The sequence below is a fragment of the Eubalaena glacialis genome, chromosome 1 (assembly GCF_028564815.1).
Source record: "Eubalaena glacialis isolate mEubGla1 chromosome 1, mEubGla1.1.hap2.+ XY, whole genome shotgun sequence".
NCBI classification, from domain to species: Eukaryota; Metazoa; Chordata; class Mammalia; order Artiodactyla; family Balaenidae; genus Eubalaena; species Eubalaena glacialis.
Genome location: NC_083716.1, coordinates 158183767 through 158208153, shown reverse-complemented (window position 1 = coordinate 158208153; position 24387 = coordinate 158183767). Strand labels below are relative to the sequence as shown.

Genomic DNA, 24387 nt, shown 5'->3' with positions numbered 1-24387 from the left:
GCCTCTGTGTTAGTCTGCTCAGGCTGCCATGACAAAACACCCCAGACTGGGTGGCTTCAACCACAGAAATTGATTTTCAAACAGTTTTGGAGGCTACAATTTCAAAATCAAGGTGCCGACATGATTGGTTTCCCCTGAGGCATCTCTCCCTGGCTTGTAGATGGCTGCCTTCTCACTGTTTCCTCACGTGACCTTCTCCCTGTTTGCCTGCATCTCTGGTGTCCCTTCTTCTTATATGGACATCAGTCCTATCTGATTAGGGCCCCATCCTTATGACCTCATTTAACCTTAATTACTTCTTAAAGGCCCTATCTCCATATACAGTCACATTGGGGGTGTTAGGGCTTCAATGTATAAATTTTGGGGTGGAGGGGACACAATTCAGTCCATAACAGCCTCCAAAGCTACATTCAGGGGTTAAGCCTTTATCCCGTGATTTTACCCAGCACTGACATGTTAGATCTCTGTCTTTAAAAGTCCACCCCGTAGTTTTTTGTTAGAAAACGACTAACAATGAAAAATCAGAAAGAGAAATTAAGGAAATAATCCCATTTACCATCCTAGGTATTTACCAATACCTAGGAATCAACCTACCTAAGGAGGCAAAAGACCTGTACTGTACTCAGAAAGAGTACAAAAAAGGCAAAAGACCTGTACTCAGAAAACTATACGATACTGATGAAAGAAATCAAAGATGACACAAACAGATGGAGAGATACACCATGCTCTTGGACTGGAATAGTCAATATTATCAAAATGACTATATTACCCAAAGCAATCTACAGATTCAACACAATCCCTATCAAATCACCAATGGCATTTTCCACAGAACAAAAAATTTTACAATTTGTATGGAAACACAAAAGACCCTGAATAGTCAAAGCAATCTTGAGAAAGAAAAACGGAGCTGGAGGAATCAGCACCCTGACTTCAGACTATTCTACGAAGCTACAGTAATCAAAACAATATGGTACTGGCACAAAGGCAGACTTATAGATCAATGGAACAAGATAGAAAGTCCAGAGATAAACCCATGCACCTACCATCAACTAATCTATGACAAAGGAGGCAAGAATATACAATGGAGAAAAGACAGTCTCTTCAGTAAGTGGTGCTGGGAAAACTGGATAGCTACATGTAAAAGAATGAAATTAGAACACTCCTTAACACCATACACAAAAATAAACTCAAAATGGATTAAAGACCTAAATGTAAGGTCAGATACTGTAAAACTCTTAGAGCAAAACATAGGCAGAACACTGACATAAATTGCAGCAAGATCTTACCCATCTCCTAGAATAATGAAAATAAAAACAAAAATAAACAAATGGGGCCTAATTAAACTTAAAAGCTTTTGCACAGCAAAGGAAACCATAAACAAAAAGACAACCCACAGAATGGGAGAAAATATTTGCAAATGAAGCGACTGACAAGGGATTGACGTCCAAAATATACAAACAGCTCATGCAGCTCAATAACAAAAGAACAAACAACCAAATCAAAAAATGGGCAGAAGATCTAAAGAGACATTTCTCCAAAGAAGACATACAGATGGCCAAAAGGCACATGAAAAGATGTTCAACATCACTAATTATTGGAGAAATGCAAATCAAAACTACAATGAGGTATCACCTCACACCAGTCAGAATGGCCATCGTCAAAAAGTTTACAAACAATAAATGCTGGAGAGGGTGTGGAGAAAAGGGAACCCTCCTACACTGTTGGTGGGAATGTAAATTGCTACAGCCACTATGGAGAACAGTATGGAGGTTCATTAAAAAACTAAAAATAGAGCTACCATATGACCCAGCAATCCCACTCCTGGGCATATACCCAGAGAAAACCATAATTCGAAAAGATACATGCACCCCAATGTTCACTGCAGCTCTCTTTACAATAGCCAGGACATGGAAGCAACCTAAGTGTCCATCGACAGAGGAATGGATATAGAAGATGTGGTACATATATACAATGGAATATTACTCAGCCATAAAAAAGAACAAAATAATGCCATTTGCAGCAACATGGATGGACCTAGAAACTGTCATAATGAGTGAAGTAGGTCAGACAGAGAAGGATGAATATCATTATGATATCACTTATATGTGAAATCTAAAAAAATGCTACAAACGAACTTGTTTACAAAACAGAAATAGAGTTACAGTTGTAGAAAACAACCCCCTGGTTACCAGGGGGGAAGGGGGAGGAGGGATAAATTGGGAGATCGGGATTGACATATACACATTACTATATATAAAATAGATAAGTAATAAGGACCTACTGTATAGCACAGGAAACTCTACTCGATACTCTGTAATGACCTATATGGGAAAATAATCTAAAAAAGATTAGATATATGTTTATGTATAACTGATTCACTGTGCTGTACAGAAGAAAGTAACACAACATTGTAAATCAACTACACTCCAATAAAAATTAAGAAAAAAAAAAAGTCCACCCTGGCAGCAATGTGAGTTCTCAACTAGAGAGGGTTGAGCTGGGGCAGAGGGCCCAGTTAGGAAGCGGTCGCGTGTATGCAGGATGGGCTGATGGTGGTCTGAACTAAGGCAGCGGCAGGGGGAATGGAGATTCAGTTTAGGGGCATAGGGGACATTCTGGTGGAGGGGGCTACTCTTTGCTGAGAAGAAAAAAGGCTGGTGAAGAGCCTGTTTAAAGGGCAGCTGGTGAGTGCCCCAGAGCTGAGGTGCTGGTGAGACAGAGGGAGATTGAGATAAACCCTAATGGATTTATCTCAAATAACAAGAAGGCTGGTGGCAAGCTTGGTGCACTGGTTTCAGTGGAAGGCTCCATGCGAGCCTTAAAGCAGGGGGGGAGGGCAAGCCTGAGGCTGCCCTGCTACCCCCTACTCACCCCTCCTGGCAACAGAACAGCAAGTTCAAGACCTCTGCTCTCAGCTGGTGACCCAACCACAAGGATAAAGGACACAACAGAACTGACAATGCAAACCAAGAAAAGAGCAAGGAATCAAGACATGTAAATACAGAAAAGAATATTTAAGAAGTGAATGCAAAGGAAGGAGTGGAGATGCCAATTGTAGGCGCTCTTCTAAAGCATCATGAACAGGGAGGAGAAGAGGGAACAAGGGCCTTTTCGCTCAGGGTTTTTTTTTTTTAACTCTGATGAAGAGAGGCCGGCAGAGAAGGAGAGGCTGAAGGTGCCTGGGAGAGGCACCCAGGGAGCTAGGAGGGGCCGTGCAGACGGGGACTGGTCTTAGACAAAGGGAGCAAGGGTTTTCCTGCAGCAAGAAGTCAGGAGGAAAGGACAGCAACATACACGGCACAGGGCAGTTTTGTCCTGGGAGGTGAGTGGGCTTCCCCATCCTGGGTCATAGGATGTATCATTTGGGGCCACTCCTCCTGGTTTTCTGTGGAGGAGCTTCAGCTAGTTGGCCTCACCTGGCCTCTCTCCCCACCCAGCCCTCCCTCCCCCATGGGGAGTTAACGGATGGATGGTGAGTTTAGGAGAAGTAGCTGAGGACCCTCCCCTGGGCCCCAGCTCCACTCTCTCCCCACAGTGTGGCGAGGAGGTGACCGGCTCAGACCACCAAGTCCTCAGAGATCACAGACTAGAGGCTGGAAGAGGATTTCAGAGATGACAGTAAAGTGATTTCAGACCCTGCTCTGCAGAGCCTCACCTCGGTGGGCAGGATCCTGGAATTCACGCTTCCCCTTTGATCTGAGCAACTCAGCTCATATGTACCTCCCTTGTTTCTACTTCCTGGTAAGATTTCCTCTGAAGAAAGCCTTCTTGTGGTTAAAAAAACAAAACAGAACTTTTTTTTAAACCGCAAATCTAGTACAACTGCCTCATTTTTCGGATAAGGAGGCCCAGAGAGTAAACTCTCACCTTCCTTGTTCTCAGTTTTCAGTTCTGATTTGGGCGTTGAACATTTTCTTAAATTGGGTGATACTTTTTACCCAAGTTCCAAACTGGAACCAAAAGTATTACAGTGAAACAAATTTACCTTGAAAGCTGAATTCAGGTCAGTGACCTTGGCAATAGCCAACAAGAAGCAAACAAGTGGCAGGAAGCGAAGGAGGCATGGGTGTGAAGCTGCTTCTCTTCCCTTTACCTCCTCAAGTGCCTGCAGCAGGTGACCTCCGGCCTGAAAGCCGATTTGCAAAGGAGTCTGGGAGGCTCTGGTCTCCAGTGCTATACATTTTTCTGTCCAGAGTTACATGCAGCCTTGGAAACACGTCTCTGCCTGGTGTCCCCTGGCCACTGACCCCTCCAGGGTCAGATCGTGTGAGGCAGGAAAGAGAAAAGAGAGAAAATGGGGGACACATGGGTGGGTTTATCTTCCTGCACCATCCTTCTCAGCCCCCTGCTTCCTGGTTGCCTGTCTCCCTGTCTCAGTCAGCTGGGGTTGCCATAACAAAACACCACAGGCTCAGTGGCTTAAGCAACAGAAATGTATTTCTCACCATTCTGGAGGCTGGAAGTCCATGATCAAGGTGCTGGCAGGTTTGGTTTCTCCTGAGGCCTCTCTCCTTGGCTTGCAAATGCCTCTTGCTGTGTCCTCACGTGGCCTTTCTCTGTGTGTGCTCCCCGGAAGTGAGGATGCTTTGGGCAGAGGCTTATCCTCGCACTCATTTCATAGTGTGTCCCCAGAATCAGGACTGGTACAATTCTCAGTAACTTAACAGCCCAGAAGTGGGCTGGGAACACACGTGCTGCAGAGAGCAGTTTCTATTTCGCTCTGGGAGCTCTGAAATCCTTAAAACCCCGCTGAATGCCAGGAAAAGTGCCCTTGACTAATATGACACACCTGAGACTTCCCTGCCCTTTGGAGATTTAGGTTAAACTTGGCCCAAACTGTAATTCTGTGGCCTCCCTAAAGTTCCCTTGCCTCATTATCTCCAGTTTCTCTCTGAATTTTTGTTAAGTTCCTTGGGCTTCTTGGCCTCAGACTAGATACAGGAGTCCCTTCTTTAGAGTTTCCACACACACACATCCAGACACATGCAGCATTTTCACAGGTCATGTACTTTCCTGACGATTTCAGGTGGGGACAGAGCGAGATCATATCAGTACAAGACAACCTTCTGCAGTCTCCTCCTGACCCCTTTCAGTCCCCACTTTTCCAAAGCCCAGGCTCCCTGCCTGATCTGGCCTCTGACAAGTGGTGTTCAGTTCTTTGTGTAGCAAGTGCTGTGGTATGCTGCCCAGAGCCCCCCTTTCAAGGCTGAGGCATTCACTCCCCACTCGCATCTGCACAGGATGTTGCCTGCTGAAGCTCTCACAGCTGAGTCTCTCCCCAGGACCTGCCCTTGACTCAAGGGAGCTGCCTCACCTAACAGGGCATCCCAGGCCCAGTGACTTCTCGAAGGGCGTGGGGTTCAAAGGCACAGCTCTTTGCCTCAGTTTGGGACAAGTCTGAGGGGCCATCCTAGCTCAAGTTCCCCACGGAATTGGCTGCTGCCTTTGCTGCAACTTCTCCCTCCGCTCAGTTTGGCTGCCCTCACCCCTCACAGGTGTTGATCCTGAGAGCATTCCCTGATAAACTGCCTGCACTCAGACTTCCACCTCCCAGACAGCCTCTGGAAAACCTGGCTCGAGACCCCGTGTCTGGCTGCCACAGGGGGCAGCCCTACCGTGGTGCTCTGTACCTCTGCAGTTTCCCCAGAGTCCTGGAAAGTCACACGCTCTCCATTTTTTATCATCATCCCAATTTTATTGACAGAGCAACTAGGGCTCGGAAAGGAGGAGTCACGTAGGCCCAGTCTCACCGGCTCCATTAGTGGCTGGGTAGGCCAGAAAGGCACAGCCCCGGGTTATGTGTAACTCCTCTTGGTTTGGTTAGTTGTCTAACTTGCCATTTGGCACTGTGGGCGCCTGATGGTAAAACTAAGCCATATGGTTCTGGCTATGGGACAAGAACAATCTCTCTCTCACCCTTAATCCCACCCCTTTGTGCTTCCTTGCAGGTCCGCTCCATCAACAATCCCTTTTTCTCTCTAACATTTGCAGTCTCTCTCACCCAGAGAGCTCAAGTCTCACATCTGATTTGGTTTGAGTTCTTTTGGTTGCCAGGAACTGAAGCCACTCTGGATGGCTCAGATAGGCTCAGATGATCTCAGGAAATCCAATCAAACTCAAGTGCCTGACCTTAGGAAGGGTCGACTCCCAGGGGCTTCAGGGAGCACCTCTCATCTCCCTTTTGAGAGGCAGTGATCAAGGTGGCTAAAAGCCAGCCTATTTAGTTTATATCGTGGCTTTCCTGCAAGTCATCTTGGGCACAACTTCTTTGTGTCTTGGGTTCCTCATCTGTAAAATGAGGACAATCATAGCACCCATCTCATAGGACTGTTATGTTCCCTCTTCTCCACACGCTCTCCAGCATTTGTTGTTTGTAGATTTTCTGATGATGTCCATTCTAACTGGTGTGAGGTGATACCTCATTGTAGTGTTGATTTGCATTTCTCTAATAATTAGTGATGTTGAGCAGCTTTTCATGTGCTTCTTGGCCATCTGTATGTCTTCTTTGGAGAAATGTCTATTTAGGTCTTCTGCCCATTTTTGGATTGGGTTGTTTGTTTTTTTAATATTGACCTGCATGAGCTGTTTATATATTTTGGAGATTAATCTTTTGTCCGTTGATTCGTTTGCAAATATTTTCTCCCATTCTGAGGTTTGTCTTTTCATCTTGTTTATGGTTTCCTTTGCTGTGCAAAAGCTTTGAAGTTTTATTAGGTCCCATTTGTTTATTTTTGTTTTTATTTCCATTACTCTAGGAGGTGGATCAAAAAAGATCTTGCTGTGATTTATGTCAAAGAGTGTTCTTCCTATGTTTTCCTCTAAGAGTTTTATAGTGTCCGGTCTTACATTTAGGTCTCTAATCCATTTTGGGTTTATTTTTGTGTACGGTGTTAGGGAGTGTTCTAATTTCATTCTTTTACACGTAGCTGTCCAATTTTCCCAGCACAATTTATTGAAGAGACTGTCTTTTCTCCATTGTATATCCTTGCCTCCTTTGTCACAGATTAGTTGACCATAGGTGTGTGGGTTTATCTCTGGGCTTTCTATCTTGTTCCACTGATCTATGTTTCTGTTTTTGTGCCAGTTCCATATTGTCTTGATTACTGTAGCTTTGTAGTATAGTCTGAAGTCAGGGAGTCTGATTCCTCCAGCTCCATTTTTTTCCCTGAAGACTGCTTTGGCTATTCGGGGTCTTTTGTGTTTCCATACAAATTTTAAGATTTTTTGTTTTAGTTCCGTAAAAAATGTCATTGGTAATTTGATAGGGATTGCATTGACTCTGTAGATTGCTTTGGGTAGTATAGTCATTTTCACTAGATTGATAATTCCAATCCAAGAACATGGTATATCTCTCCATCTGTTGGTATCATCTTTAATTTCTTTCATCAGTGTCTTACAGTTTTCTGCATACATATCAGTGATATTGGTCTGTAATTTTCTTTTTTTGTGGTATCTTTGTCTGGTTTTGGTATCAGGGTGATGGTGGCCTCAAGAATGAGTTTGTCTCCCTAGGTAGCTTCATTCCTAGGTACTTTATTCTTTTTGTTGCAATGGTAAATGGGAGTGTTTTTAAATTTCTCTTTCACATTTTTCATCATTAGTGTATAGGAATGCAAGAGATTTCGGTGCATTAATTTTGTATCCTGCAACTTTACCAAATTCATTGATTAGCTCTAGTAGTTTTCTGGTGGCATCTTTAGGACTCTCTATGTATAGTATCATGTCATCTGCAAACAGTGACAGTTTTACTTCTTCTTTTCCAATTTGTATTCCTTTTATTTCTTTTTCTTCTCTGATTGCTGTGGCTAGGACTTCCAAAACTATGTTGAATAATAGTGGTGAGAGTGGACATCCTTGTCTTGTTCCTGATCTTAGAGGAACTGCTTTCAGTTTTTCTCCATTGAGAATGATGTTTGCTGTGGGTTTGTCGTATATGGCCTTTATTATGTTGAGGTAGGTTCCCTCTATGCCCACTTTCTGGAGAGTTTTTATCATAAATGGGTGTTGAATTTCGTCAAAAGCTGTTTCTGCATCTATTGAGATGATCATATGGTTTTTATTCTTCAATTTGTTAATATGGTGTATCACATTGATTGATTTGTGTATATTGAAAAATCCTTGCATCTCTGGGATAAATCCCACTTGATCATGGTGTATGATCCTTTTAATGTGTTGTTGGATTCTGTTTGCTAGTATTTTGTTGAGGATTTTTGCATCTATATTCATCAGTGATATTGGTCTGTAATTTCCTTTTTTGTAGCATCTTTGTCTGGTTTTGGTATCAGGGTGATGGTGGCCTCATAGAATGAGTTTGGGAGTGTTCCTTCCTCTGCAATTTTTTGGAAGAGTTTGAGAAGGATGGGTGTTAGCTCTTCTCTAATATTTGATAAAATTCACCTGTGAAGCCATCTGGTCCTGGACTTTTGTTTGTTGGAAGTTTTAAAATCACTGTTTCAATTTCATTACTTGTGATTGGTCTGTTCATATTTTCTATTTCTTCCTGGTTCAGTCTTGGAAGTTTATACCTTTCTAAGAATTTGTCCATTTCTTCCAGGTTGTCCATTTTATTGGTATAAAGATGCTTGTAGTAGTCTCTTAGGATGCTTTGTATTTCTGCGGTGTCTTTTGTAACTTCTCCTTTTTCATTTCTAATTTTATTGATTTGAGTCCTCTCCCTCTTTTTCTTGATGAGTCTGGCTAATGGTTTATCAATTTTGTTTATCTTCTCAAAGAACCAGCTTTTAGTTTTATTGATTTTTGCTACTGTTTTCTTTGTTTCTATTTCATTGATTTCTGCTTTGATCTTTATGATTTCTTTCCTTCTGCTAACTTTGGGTCTTGTTTGTTCTTCTTTCTCTAGTTCCTTTAGGTGTAAGGTTAGATTGTTTATTTGAGATTTTTCTTGTTTCTTGAGGTAGGCTTGTATAGCTATAAACTTCCCTCTTAGAACTGCTTTTGCTGCATCCCATAGGTTTTGGATCGTCGTGTTTTCATTGTCATTTGTCTGTAGGTATTTTTTTATTTCCTCTTTGATTTCTTCAGTATCTCTTGGTTATTTAGTAACGTATTGTTTAGCCTCCATGTGTTTGTGCTTTTTACGTTTTTTTCCCTGTAATTCATTTCTAATCTCATAGCGTTGTGGTCAGAAAAGATGCTTGATATGATTTCAATTTTCTTAAATTTACTGAGGGTTGATATGTGACCCAAGATGTGATCTATCCTGGAGAATGTTCCGTGCGCACTTGAGAAGAAAGTGTAATCTGCTGGTTTTGGATGTAATGTCCTATAAATATCAATTAAATCTATCTGGTCTATTGTGTCATTTAAAGCTTCTGTTTCCTTATTTATTTTCATTTTGGATGACCTGTCCATTGGTGTAAGTGAGGTGTTAAAGTCCCCACTATTATTGTGTTACTGTCGATTTCCTCTTTTATAGCTGTTAGCAGTTGCCTTATGTATTGAGGTGCTCCTATGTTGGGTGTATACATATTTATGATTGTTATATCTTCTTCTTGGATTGCTCCCTTGATCATTATGTAGTGTCCTTCCTTGTCTCTTGTAACATTCTTTATTTTAAAGTCTATTTTATCTGATCTGAGTATTGCTACTCCAGCTTTCTTGTGATTTCCATTTGCATGGAATATCTTTTTCCATCCCCTCACTTTCAGTCTGTATGTGTCCCTGGGTCTGAAGTGGGTCTCTTGTAGACAGCATATATATGGGTCTTGTTTTTGTATCCATTCAGCAAGCCTGTGTCTTTTGGTTGGAGCATTTAATCCATTCACGTTTAAGGTAATTATCGATATGTATGTTCCTATGACCATTTTCTTAATTGTTTTGCATTTGTTTTTGTAGGTCCTTTTCTTCTCTTTTGTTTCCCACTTAGAGAAGTTCCTTTATCATTTGTTGTAGAGCTGGTTTGTGGTGCTGAATTCTCTTAGCTTTTGCTTGTCTGTAAAGCTTTTGATTTCTCCATCGAATCTGAATGAGATCCTTGCCAGCTAGAGTAATCTTGGTTGTAGGTTCTTCTCTTTCATCACTTTAAGTATGTCATGCCACTCCCTTCTGGTTTGCAGAGTTTCTGCTGAGAAATCAGCTGTTAACCTTATGGGAGTTCCCTTGTATGTTATTTGTCGTTTTTCCCTTGCTGCTTTCAATAATTTTTCTTTGTCTTTAATTTTTGCCAATTTGATTACTATGTGTCTCGGCGTGTTTCTCCTTGGGTTTATCCTGTATGGGACTCTCTGAGCTTCCTGGACTTGTGTGGCTATTTCCTTTCCCATGTTAGGGAAGTTTCGACTATAATCTCTTCAAATATTTTCTCTGGTCCTTTCTCTCTCTCTTCTCCTTCTGGCAGCCCTATAATGTGAATGTTGTTGTGTTTAATGTTGTCCCAGAGGTCTCTTAGGCTGTCTTCATTTCTTTTCATTCTTTTGTCTTTAGTCTGTTCCACAGCAGTGAATTCCACCATTCTGTCTTCCAGGTCACTTATCCGTTCTTCTGCCTCAGTTATTCTGCTATTGATTCCTTCTAGTGTAGTTTTCATTTCAGTTATTGTATTGTTCATCTCTGTTTGTTTGTTCTTTAATTCTTCTAGGTCTTTGTTAAACATTTCTTGCATCTTCTCAATCTTTGCCTCCATTCCTTTTCCGAGGTCCTGGATCATCTTGACTATCATTATTCTGAATTCTTTTTCTGGAAGGTTGCTTATCTCCACTTCATTTAGTTTTTTTTCTGGGGTTATATCTTGTTCCTTCATCTGGTACATAGCCCTCTGCCTTTTCATCTTGTCTATCTTTCTGTGAATGTGGTTTTTGTTCCACAGGCTGCAGGATTGTAGTTCTTCTTGCTTCTGCTGTCTGCCCTCTGGTGGATGAGGCTAAGAGGCTTGTGCAAGTTTCCTCCCCAGTCATCTTTTTGAGCCTGGTCATTGAAGTGTTATGTCATTCGCAACTTGGGTTGTCCTCCTCAAATCAGGTGCCCCCCTCAGTCCAGTCATCTGAGGCTGGGAGCCTGGAGTTGGCCAATTCCCTCTCCTCTCAGCAGGCACAGTGGGCGGGGTAGACTCTATGAGGAGGGAGAGTAGGAAGGGCGGAGACCTCAAGTATGCTTGCTGCCTCATCCTGCAAAACGGCACAGTCCTTTGACTTCCCCCATCCCTATGGTTTCTCTCACCACACATGTTGAAAGAGTAATCTTTTTTGATGGGTTTGCTTCCTCTCCACCTCCTTTACCCCTTAACTGCCCCCTCTACCCCCTCACCTGGAAGTATTTCCTCAAAGCCCCTATTTGTCTTCTAGAAACAAAATCCACAGACATCTCCTCAGTCCTTTTTCTATTTGCATTCCCTGCATCATTGAGCCTTCCGGTCATCCCTCCTGTATGAAATCTCCCCTGACTTTCCATGCTGCTAACCGTCCTTATGGTCGTCTTGCCTCACTCATCATCTTGGCCGCTTCTGCTACTTTACAAGATACTTGGGTGTCTATCCTTCTTAGATTGTAAGCTTCTAGAAGTCAGAGACTGTGTCTTGTACAACTCCACATTCCACAAAGCCTTCCACACAGTGTGTAATTTACATTATGAGTGTTTTATAACAATCCCCAAATCCTAGTGGCTTAAAACCACAAAGGTATATTTCTTGCTCACGTTTCGTGACTCTTGCAGGTCAGCTCCAGCTCTGCTCAGCTCTGCCCAGCTCCAGTCTCCAAATCTCATCCTTTTTCTGGGATTGAGACCAAAGGAATAACAACCGTCTAATTTACCTGGTTCTCACCACAGAGCATTGGGTTAGTCTCAGTGAGTACTTCGAATTGGTTTCATAGACTCACTGAAGAATTGTTATGTGTCTGGACCAAGTGGGACCTACCTTCCTGGTAGATTCCTGGTATCTAGAGTGGGCAAAACAAGGTGAACAGCCCCTTAATCCAGAATTTAATGTCACCGAGGTTTGTTAGTATCTGGGTATGATCAGTGTTGTAGGCACTCAGTAAGCTTATGCTCAGTGGAGGAGATTCATTCTTTCTGGAACAGATTGAGTCTGATGCCAATTCCTGGCAAGGAAGAAGAGGGCCTTAGTGGGACTGCAACTAGTTAATGAATTCCATCGCTCCGTCAGGGACATGAACTACTTGTTAGAGGGCATGATTTAAGACCCCGGAAGTTAATTCCCCCCCTTTGAGCACTGGCTGATTCTGAGCCATTTGTGATACAAAACTCAGCCCCTAAACTAGCTATAACAATAAATCCAACTACACCGAAACTCATCATGATTTTTTGCAATTTCACTGAAAATTTTCAGAGGCATGGAGGGAGTTCATGTTGCACAGCATGTAGCATCTTTCCTGTAAATCTCTTTACAAGAAGGAAATCTCTTTTAGATAAGTCTCTTCTCCTAAAATCTCCTCCTGATTTGCCTGTGGGAAATGGGGTGGATTGAAGGGTGGGAGACCTGCCTCTTTCTTCATCCTTCCCCCACAACAGTCAGCACCTCCTCTTCCAAGATGCTCTCTCCTGCCCTGCAACGTGGCTGGGGAGTCTCCCTTCTACTCCACAAAAGGATTATCACAGCATCTTTCTCTTAAAGCCAACCTCCTTCCTCCAGAAACCTTCGCATAAGAGCTAGCAGGAAGACATTTTCTCCATTTTGTTATGAACTGTACAAATATGCTTTTCATGTGAGGTTGGATACGGTTATACATTCACTCATTAACTTGGAGAAGTCTATTTCAAGTACCTGAACTTCACCTTATATATGAGCCTTCAGGAAACGGGACAGTTTGGCTTAGTGGATAAGTGCTTGGACCCTGAGCCCACCTGGGCTCCTCTCCTGGGGCTGCCACTTTCTATCTGGGTAAAACAGACAAATTAGGGGCTTCCCTGGTGGTGCAGTGGTTAAGAATCCGCCTCCCAATGCAGGGGACACGGGTTCAAGCCCTGGTCCAGGAAGATCCCACATGCCACGGAGCAACTAAGCCCGTGCACCGTAACTACTGAGCTTGCGCTCTAGAGCCTGTGAGCCACAGCTACTGAGCCCACATGTCACAACTACTGAAGCCCGCGTGCCTAGAGCCCGGGCTCTGTAACAAGAGAAGCCACCGCAATGAGAAGCCCATGCACTGAAACGAAGAGTAGCCCCCACTCGCCACAACTAGAGAAAGCCCGCGTGCAGCAACAAAGACCCAACGCAGCCAAAAATAAATAAATAAAAATAAATTAAAAAAAAAAACCAGACAAATTACCTGAAATCTTTCAGTTTTAGATTCCAGATCTGTGAAATGGGGAAATAATAGTACTTGTCCCATAGGATGGGGAGTGGTATGCCATTTAATTCTCACAACACGTAGAGTGCTTAGCATTGTTCCTCGGACATAAGTGTTCCCCAAATATTAGCAATTATTTTTATCTTAGCAATATTTATACCAGCAAAGAGAATACATTCCAATCACATATTTTGTTGAAAATCTATGTAGTGGCTTTAAATGTGTCTGCAAATTTTTGTCACTCCATCAGGACAGGCAGTCAAATTCCCCTCTTCCAGAATATGGGCTGGCTTTAGGGCCCTGCTTCCAACCAAACGAACTGGGCAGAAGTAATAACATGTGACTTAGGAAGCTAGGTTAGTAAGGCAGTGCAGCTTCCCGCTGGCTCTTTCTAATGTGTCTTGGGACACTTGCTCTGAGAACACAGACGCAATGCTGTGAGGATGCCCAGAGCACATGGAGAAGCCATGTGTTTTGGCTAACAGTGCCATCTGAGGTCCCAGTTGACAGCCAGCATCAATCAGCCACTGGACACGTGGGGAGGAAGCCTTCATCATGACTCTGCAGGCACCATCTGACTGCAACCAACACCTCAGATGATAGCCACCTAGCTGAGCCTGGGGTAGGCACCGCCAAGGGATGTGGATATAGCAGTGGTGAATCTTGACCAGAGTTGCCACTTATATTCTTTATTATTTCCTAGCTGTTTTCATGGGTGAATGTCATAGTTGCAGAACAACATATGAGTTACATATCATCTAAGTGGCCTCATTTTTAGGCATACTGACAAGTGGCCTTTGTAAAACAACATTATATGGTGCCATAGGCTCCTATGGCCATCATAATACTCGTTATACTTTAATAATTTCTTATCTTTGACACTAGACTATCCATTCTGTGAGAGTAGGAACATGACAGCCATAGTTACCATTGTATCCTAGAATAGTGCTGGCATATGCTAAGCGCACAACAAATATTTGTTGGTGTGTGTATAGATGGATGGCTGTCACTCATCTGGTTTAAGATGTTTCGAATGGCTTTCCAAGTTCTGCTGGCCTAAAAGACCTGCTGGCACCCCACTTTTACCATGAGCTGGCTTCTGCTTACTTTCTGGGTTTATTATCTACCTCTCTCCTTCCTGGACATCACATTCAAGACTTACTGGATCCCTCAGAGTTCCTGAAAACCACGCTATTCTCTACCTCTTTCCATCCCCCACCCAGCCCCTGGCCTTTGTACTTCTTTCCCTCTCTCTTGAATGTCCTTTACCTCTCCTAGCAATGCCTGAATTCCTGTACTTCCATAAGTCACTTACCCGATTCCCCAATATTTAAGCCTCCCAGTATCCAAAGCTGTTTGTAAGTCACACCTGGCTTGTGGCTCTTGTCAGTGTATTGCAATGATTGTTCACAAGTTTTTCTCATTTTCAGGAACAAGCGCCCTTGAGGAAGGGGCCTTTATCTCAGAGATAAGATGCTCTATAAATATTTATTGAAGAAATGAACAGACAAATCTCCTCCCTTGGAAATCTTGGCATTATCTAGAAAAATGGAAATCTACCCAAATTGCTTTATGGGAGTCACCATTGTCCATTTGGTTTCTTCTTTAGGCTTATGAAGCCTCCAGAACTCTGGGTTCAGATTAGAAATCTACTATGAGCCAGTATCCCTCTAAGCTGGTCTCCTCAAGAGATAGTTTCTCAGGATAGTTAACTCCAAGATTTCTAGGAAAAGTTTGTCTTTGCGCCTTGAAAAGACCTTAACACATAAGTCTAAATACCTTATGATATCAAGGTACTATGTTTTGCATTTCTTGCAAAATACCTTCATAAGCATGTTCATGTGAACTTCATGATAACCTTGTGGGTCAGGTAGGGTGACATCAGTTTCCCTCAGGACAGATGAGAGAACTCAGGTTGAGAGATGTTAAGGCACTTGCCCAAGGTCACACAGCAGAGCTGAGACTACAACCTGGTTCAGCTCTTTTTCTACAACACTGTGACCTTATGAATGAGCTGCCTAGAACCACACACATTGGGTATCTGTCAAGAAAGCTCCAGAACTTTCCTGGGGCTGGGAGTGCATAGAATACACATGCATGCGCACACTCAGGGTGCCTGGCCCAGGTATGTGAGCATGGCATTGGCGTGTCCTCTCACTTCTACAAGGGTGGTGCAGCAGTGCGGGGCCTACAGTCTGGATCTCTCACCTACAGCAACTCTCCTGAGAAGGTGACCCTGTCTCACAGCCAGAGAGGTAGATTTGATAGACACTTTGAGCTTATAGAAAGATCAAGGTTAGTCATATAACCTAATATAAAACATGGATTCCACGTCAGTTATCAGGTTTTCAGGACGCTTTCCTTCCTTTCTTCTTTCTTTACCTACCATTTAATTAGAACTGAGCATAGAAAGTTGAATAAGAAAAACTGGGTGCCTCCTCAAGGAGCTCCCGTTGATGGTTTGGTTCCATCGCTGCCTTTGGTATTGGAGCAACATGCCATGACCTCCCAGTATTTCATCACTTAGAGTGATCTCCAAAGTTGAGTGCACGCACCCCAGGCACAGTGCAAGATAATCTACTGGGGTGAGAAAGAGGGAAAAAATAAAAATTTCTATTTCTGTTTGGTTCATCTCAGTCTTTCCTAATTTTTATTTTGGGTGTTTTATAACACACATAATGTATTAATTCAGTAGTACACATAGTACACACACACACACACGCGCGCGTATACTTATAGTATGTCCCCAATTTTATTTTTATTTTACTGATAGGAATTTCTGATAATAAAGTTTGGAAACCACTGCTTCAGAACAAGGAAAGCTATTCTTTGAGGCAGGAACCACATCTCTTTTTTATTTTGTTCTCTGCTCAGAAAGCTATGAGCTCCTGAGAATGGCCATTGCTATATGGCCTGATCTCTTGCCTAACCTGGTTGCCTTACGAAGCACAGAAACACAGTGCACACACTTTCTCCTCCTCCCAGGATGCCTCACCTGCTCTGTAATCACCTTGGACATTTGGGAAGAGCTGGGAAGCCAAGAGAAAGGTGGGGTGGGGGAACAATCTCTCTTCAGCTTTGCCTGCTCTTGTTCAGACAGATGGCTTGTCCAGAGAGAGCTGGTATATTAGTTCACACCAGTCCTTGCATGCTTTCTTTCCTGGCTCCTGTGAATTTTTGCTTCCCATTCTGTGCCAAATAAACCAGAACAATGAGACTCAGCCTGAAATCACAGGCTCCTAACCTCCATGCTTGTTTTGAAATCTGAAGGAACCTACCGATTCTAGACGATCCCTATTTGATTGGAAAAGGGGGACAGAAACTGTAACAGATCTCAGATTTCCTACGGATATCTTCCCTGACCATGAAAGCTATTGAAGATTAACTTGGCGGGGAGAGCTATGTTCTGGGGGGATTCAGTCACCAAGCCCCGGGCGACCAGTCATCCTGGCCACGTTCCCCATAATCAGTGTTCCGCAGAGGCCCATGGAGCTGAAGACAGGACACCCTGGAGAGGCCCTGCCCCTGGCAACTCAGTGTTCAGCTAAACCTACCCCTTTCACCAGTGTTTGACAAATTCTGCCCCCTCTTTTAGCAAGATGTGCCTAAGGCTTCACAGTCTTAAAAGTATTTTTCATATACTTCAATACTATACCTAGACTTTTTTGTACCTAGACAAAAAAGTCTAGGTATAGTATTTAGACATAAACTTCCAAGTAAGAAACAAATAGTAATCCTTAATAGCGCTGAAAAGTACTAGCAGATTATGAGTCCTTTCCTCTCCTCTTTAAAAGCGTGCCTCCGTGTATTTCTCTCTTTTCATTTTCATGCCTAAGGGCAGGCTCATCCTAGGAGAGTTACGAACATCTTCTCCCAACCCTCCATATTCTCAAATCTTCGGGGAACTTCCTGACACGTGCTTGGTTCAAAGGCCTACTCCTCTCAAGAGCACCCATGTTGAAATCAGGGAAGAGAAATAACTGGTTCCATGCGAAGAGCAGGACCCCCTCAAGTGACTACCCCAAGAAGACTGGTTCAAGACAAGTGAGGGCTTCGTCGTTCCCATCTGTGGATGAAGGAACTGAGTGAGGCTCCACTTCTATTATTAACAGTAATAACAGTACAATAGCTAGATTTGCAGAGCATTTACTCCAAGCCTACACTCTTCTAAGTGCTTCATGTCGATTTAATCCTCAAGCAACGTTATGATCCTAATAGCCCCACTTTCAGATGATGAAACTAAAGCACTTAGAGGGCAATTTGCTTGAGGTCACACCGCCACTGAATGACTGGACTCACACCCTAGAAGTCTGGCCCCAGAATCTTTTCAGGGGTTTGTCCTAACTCACGGAGCCAGTCAGGGGCAAGAACAAGGACACCAAATTTCAGTCTCTCAAGTCAAATACACCTTTCCCTGTTCTAAACGCTGCATTCTCTGATTTGACTGATTATAAATTGTTTAAACTTTTCACATCTTGAGCTACTTATGTGAAGAGCCGGTTCTAACTTCACTCTGTGGCTGAAGTTCCGCTTCTGTTCTGGTTCCCACAGCCAGTGCACTTCTTGGAGAAATCATTTTCCAGACTAGTTTCTTGGGACATCATTTCACCGGTCCATTTCCGCATGTGGCATTATAGACAACGGAATTCATCTGAGAAACACCCCGGGAAGCAGATTCCGAAACTGGGCTGGACAGGGTACACCAGAGAGGGCTTCTGTGTTGCACTTTGCCCTGGACAGGGGAACCACTCTACCTTTAAAAGGCCTCCTGGGGAGACAGCAACTCTACACACAACTCCTCCTTATGTCTGACAACAACGTTCCCTGGCAATAAGTTCCCTTTTCTAATTTAAACCTTTCAAACTGCGGCTTAACAATAAACAGTCCCTGAGCGCCTGCTATGTGCCAGGCACTAAGAGTTTATCTGCATTATCTCATTCTATCCCTCATCAACCCCACGAGGGAAGTGCTGTTATTATCCCTCTTTCTTAGACCTGGAGGCTAAGCACAGATAGATTAAGTAACTTGCCCAAAGTCAAACAACTATTTAGTGGTACAGCCTAGATTTCAATGTGGACAATCCCCCTCCAAGGACTAGTTTGTAAACGTTATAATGGGCTGTCTCTCTGTTGAGGCTCCATTTCCTGTGTACAGGACCCTGTGCTAGAGAGAAGGGCTATTTGCTGGCATCTGGATCATAGAATTGCTTCTGCCCCCCCCCCCTTTTTAAACAGATAATTAGCTTTAAAAAGCCCTCGAGTTCAATGTTCATTGAATGTAGGAGGTGACTAATTGTGGCTGGGGATATTTTGAAGGGCATGTACATAATCATTGGCTGGAATGGATGATGAAAGGCCACTGTGGTCCCCCCTGCTGTGGGGCAGAGGTCCTTGTACCCAGATGGCCTTGTTCTGGGCCCTGACTCCTTGTGGTCCCGCTTTCCTGTGCTTTCATAACCCTTGGTGCTCACCTGGTACCTCTGACATCTCGCATGCTCCTCTGCAGCTTCCTGTTTTCCAGTGAGGTGTGTAGGATGAAGGGATGGTGCCGAGGGCCTGGATCTGACCTATACTTACCTGTGCATTCTGGGAAGCAGGCCTTGCTTCCTAACAATCTAACAAAATGCTTTGGGACTTCAAACTTTCCCAGTCTCTGATCATCAAAGTAGAAACATTATTGCTCTACCAATAGAGCACTAATTTGTGTGAGAGACATAGGGAATCATGTTGTTGGCAGTAACTGTAAGTGTACTGAATAGCATTTCTTCATGACTATTAGTGTGAATTTACACAAACATAGTTAGGTACATAACTCAAGACTGGGATGGAACTTGCTCAACAAATGTAATATGAAGAATTATGGTGGGCTCAGATCTTTTAAAAATTTTCCTTTTAAAAAATGCTGCACCTGAAATATAGCCAATATTTTATAACAACTTTAAATGGAGTATATTCTACGAAAATCTTCAAATCACTAATCACTATGTTGTATACCTGAAACTAACGTAATTTTGTAATCAGTTATACCTCAAAATAATAAAATGCTGTGGGGACTTCCCCGGTGGCGCAGTGGTTAAGAATCCGCCTGCCAATTCAAGGGACACGGGTTCGAGCCCTGGTCCAGGAAGATCCCACATGCTGTGGAGCAACTAAGCCCGTGCACCACAACTACTGGGCCTGTGCTTTAGAGCCCACGAGCCACAACTACTGAAGCCCAAGCAACCTAGAGCCCGTGCTCTGCAACAAGAGAAGCCACCTCAATGAGAAGTCCGCGCACCACAACAAAGATTAGCTCCCACTCTCCGCAACTAGAGAAAGCCCGTGCGCAGCAACAAAGACCCAACGCAGCCAAAAATAAATTAATTAATTAATTTAAAAAAAAACAAAACAGGATTTTCCTGGGTCAATCTTATGATCAAAAGTGTCAAGTGTATTCAAAATGAAACTGAAGCTAGTATATTCACTTTCTTAAACATGGACTGAGAAGCATTCCTTTGGCATGGATTTTGTTTTGGATTTTGATCTAGGAATCAGTTTCCTGTTGACTACAGCATGCAAAACATGCCCATATTTTACACAGACATATGTTCCAGAACTGATTCCGTTAATGCAGTGGTTTTCGAATCTCATTTTGTCTCCCACACGCGCCCCCCACTCCCACGCCCGGAGATATTTGGCAATGTCTGGAGTCACCTTTGATTGTTGCAATCTGGAAGGGATGCTACTAGCATCTGGTGGGTAGAGGCCAGGGAGGCTGCCAAACATCCTAGAATACACAGGACAGGCCCCACAGCAAAGAATGAGCTCACCCAAAATGTCAACAGTGCTGAGGCCGAGGAGCTCTGAGTGGAGATGACACTCTGTAGATACCTTGGTGCACAGAACTAGGCCCTCTTTGTCTGTGTGGTGCTCTCCATGATGTATGGAAACAAAGCAGAAAAGAATACATTAAAAAGCAATAAGAAGGCTGTGGTTCCTCCCCTGCCTGTGATTTAGAAATTAAGATGCACAGCCTGTCTCTAAAGTAGAATTATTCAGTTTGGGGAGGTTTCCTAGGTAGATCCCAGTCTTGAATCAATGACTCTCCTATGGAAATATCATAATACAAGGCATTTAGTGTGGAATTGAATAGACTCTTGAGTGTGAAAAGGAGTTTTGGTGAATTCAAAACCATATTTGTTTTTCACATTGAAACTGTTCAGGTCATTTTCTTTTTCTACGAGTATAACCATTTGGACAAAAATATCCATTTGATATGCAGGTGAAATGTAAATTGCTACTCTTCTACACAGACAATCCAGTGTATTTATACTTAATCCATAAAGGCATGATGTTACAAAACACATTTGTATATTGTGAAGCCATCTGGCATCAAATTTTCCAATTTATAGACAACTTTGTATTTACATAACAAATTATTAAATCAACCATTTTTCCGGTTTATAAAAGGTCACTGAGGTACACACACAGTGTGTATAAAAGCAGATAAGGCTGATAATACATATTTACAGTAGATACAAATTAATCTTTCATATTTGAAGATAATGTTTTTTATATATTTTTTCTATATCAGACTGCCCACTGTTAGCAGGATTTCCCGTGCTTGAGTTGTTTATTGCTTTTTGGCTCACTGATTTAATATTCACTTCTGGGTTGCTTACACATATGAATTACTAATGTTCTTATCTCTTTGGCTAATGCAAATGTGATAGAGTGAATGAAAGAAAAAGATAAACAATAATTCAGTATTACAGTTCTGGTTGGTTGATAGTATTTGTTCATAGTCCCCAAATGAGTCAAGTAATGCATAACTCATTTTATACACTACATTGAAAAGTCTTGAGTCTTGCATTACATCATTTGGGCATAAATGGACAAAGTAAACAAGATATCAGATTTTCAGTAAGGTCTAGAATCTTGGCTTTCTTTTCCGAAAGAGCAATGTCACCAGCATCTTAAGCATCTTAGATTTTAAAATCTCAATGCGAAACCACTTGTGACTTACAAGGGAACTTTGCAAACTGCATGGAAGATTACCAGAGTTAACTACAACATGTTATCATGGTCTGAAATGAAAAAAAGAATCACCTCATGGGACAAGTCAGCTGAAAATCTTCATAAACTTACGGAAAGTAGAACCACCACCCTCCACTCCTCCCAAAATTCTGCAGTGTTACGTTCAAAAAAGAAGCTTGTGTTTACTTAAAAAACAGACATAGCAAATAACTCAAAGTCAGCGTTCAAATAAAAGACTAAAAGTGGCCCACGATATCACAAGGGATGAATATTCTTCTCAAAGAATTTACATGCACAATAGGACTAAAAAGTACAAACCAAAAATGTTCCTTATATAAATAAAAACCCTGATTGCTTTTAATGCTACAAACAAGACAAATAAGTGCTGCTCAGTTAGATTTCACTCATTTGAAATAATCTTAAAAAAACACTTAAAGGTATAGTTTATTCTCCTTGTGCTTCCTAAGACTGTTAAAGGGCACAAAATAAAATTAGGGACTATTAAGTTCTTTAAAGGAGCAAAATTTTTTTCATTCTGTTTCCATTCTCAGATTTGTTGGAAAAAAAAAGTTTATTTTAGGGAATAAAAAAATGTACTAATGTAGAAGGGCTAGCCTTCATTTTTAAAAAATGAATTGAAAAAAAAAATGAATTGGCTTTAATACAAAGAGAAAGAAATGGCTCTATGGGCAAAATTCAAGTACGAGTGACCAATTTTTTTAATTGTAAAGTAGGTGCAACATTTAAAAAAATGTTACAGCACTGCATGACCTGTAATGCTAACAATATTTACATTAACTGCTTACATGAAACCATAGAACTGTAGGAGAGAGAAAAAAAGAAAAAAAACCAAACCTGTGTGGACTGAAATAATACCTAGCACCCACATCAAGCCATAAGCAACCAGTGAAATCATGGGCACAAACATACTTTACATGGTCTACTGATGTAAAGTATACACGGGTCAGGGATGCACAAACCTAATTAGTTTAAAATATCAAAAAGAAGGCTTGGCAGACATAAACTCAGTCTGAAGACAAAAAAGCAAAGGCTAAAAAAACTTCTACACATCAACACACACAAACACCCACATACACGCAGACACACCCAATACGCAAACACACATATGCTGTGAATCTGTAAATAAAAACAACCGTGTAGACAAAGCAGTAGAAAAGCAGATTGGTACAAAAAAAAAGGACAACATTAATGGTTTAAACATACCAAACACATCAACTTATAACAAAAATAGTCAACTAAAGTACACAAGTTTACTTCAGGTGACTGCAGGACGGACCAGGCAGGCAATCCGGCCACGACAGGAAAGACAAACTCAACCTACCCCCAGGAGGAAGGGTTCCCGCCTCCAGGCCATGAAGCCCAGCGTAGCCAGTTGCATTCCATCAGGCTTGGGGGTAGGGGTGAGAGTGGGAATGGAAAGGACAGAGAGACACAGGAGACCCGGGAGGAGAACTAAGAGCTGTTGATATCAAAAGTGAGCCCAGGTGCAGTGCTCTGTGCTGCGGCCCCGAGAAACCAAACAGAGGAATGACCTTGGTCTCCTTTTTCCTGAGTGACTGGAACTCTGCTACATCGTGGGACTGAGGAGTTGGAGGGGTGGATGAGAGAAGAGAAGCGAGGTGGTGGGCATTTAACGGGTTCAGAGCCTGCCATTGGAGGGCCTCCCGGAAGCCGGAGCAGTCGGCTGTGGAGGGAGTCCCAGGCGAGGGGAAGAGGCAGCGCTCTCCAGAGGGTTAAGGGTTTGGAGGTGGGGTTGGTGGTTCTAAGAATAAAGGGATAAGGGATCCCTTCCTCTGACAATCCATCAATTGAATCCAATCCAATCAATTTCAGGCTGAAGGCCTGAAACTTGGCTCAATTGCCTGGGAGATAGGGTTATACCACCACCACAAAAACTGTGAAAAAAAAAGACATTTATGTTGTGCTACATTTCTTATTAATAACCTTGTACTTTACAATGGCTCACAGTTTTAGGTTTGTATACTTGCAATGTAGTATTTTCTCTCTACATTTGTTTCACATTTTTTTACTTAATATAATATAAATAATTTGGTTAATAGAGTCAACCTGCACATTTCAGCCACATTAATATATATAAGAATCTGTTAATGGTATAAATAATTCTTTAAATAAAATAAATCTGATATGTTACATAATACTGATAAAAAATTACCATTGCTAATAATTTCGTAAGCCACCTTAACTTCTGGTGTAAGTAATACTGATGAATGGATGTGAAACTTGCTTTGATGATTTGTACTTATTTTTGCTGCTATAGAAAAACTGAATTATAATCAACCTTACCTCTGATAATGGTTTCAAAGTGGGGCTTTGCCTCCATGTATGGAAACAGAAAGTTTTATCTTGTCAGGTATTGTTTGCAAAAAAATCTCAACTCTGAGCCTCAGTGGTGGTGCAGCATAAGCTTTCTAGTTCAAGAGGTGGCTATCAAATGTTAACTACAGAAATGATTGAGTAAAATATCCCATCTAAGATTTTTTTTTTATAAAACCTATTCTACTTTAAAACTTAGGTAAAAAAAATATGCAACAAATGGTTGCAGTTTCTGAATTCTTAATTTAGACCTGTGAGCCCTTGTCCCTTTAGAAATCTGCAAGGTTTCGATTTCCTAGACACCCGAAATCAAGTCCAGTGCTTCCAGGCAAGGTTCATTCCAAACAGACAATATAAATGGACACTCAGTGGTGTGCAGTGTATGTCATAATTCAGTTAATACATTATCATGCCTTTTCTCTGCTGTTAAATACAAAAACAGCATCTTTTACATTATCATAGAAAAGCATTTAGGTTGTATTTTTATTTATCACTTTACACTTGTAGTCTCTGGTAGGTGTACTCCATAGAAACCAAAGAATTTTGTACACTATTTCTTTGTACAATAAAAGATAAAGTGTGCATTAGGTATGCTTGTACATGACAATATTGTACAATATTTACATTTTTGATATCACCATGAAATTCTGCATTTTCTATATACAACATGGAAAATTCTTCAGAAACATTTGGACTATTTCTTATAATCACAATTTTAGTATTATAGAAAAAGAGTTTCTCAGTAATCTCTTGAC

General features: G+C 42.0%; 1 protein-coding gene across 1 annotated transcript in view; it reads right to left on the bottom strand.

Moving 5' to 3' along the window:
- Positions 1–24387, bottom strand: part of MBD5 (methyl-CpG binding domain protein 5) — a 193668-nt gene that overhangs the window by 16891 nt on the left and 152390 nt on the right. The window lies entirely within an intron of this gene.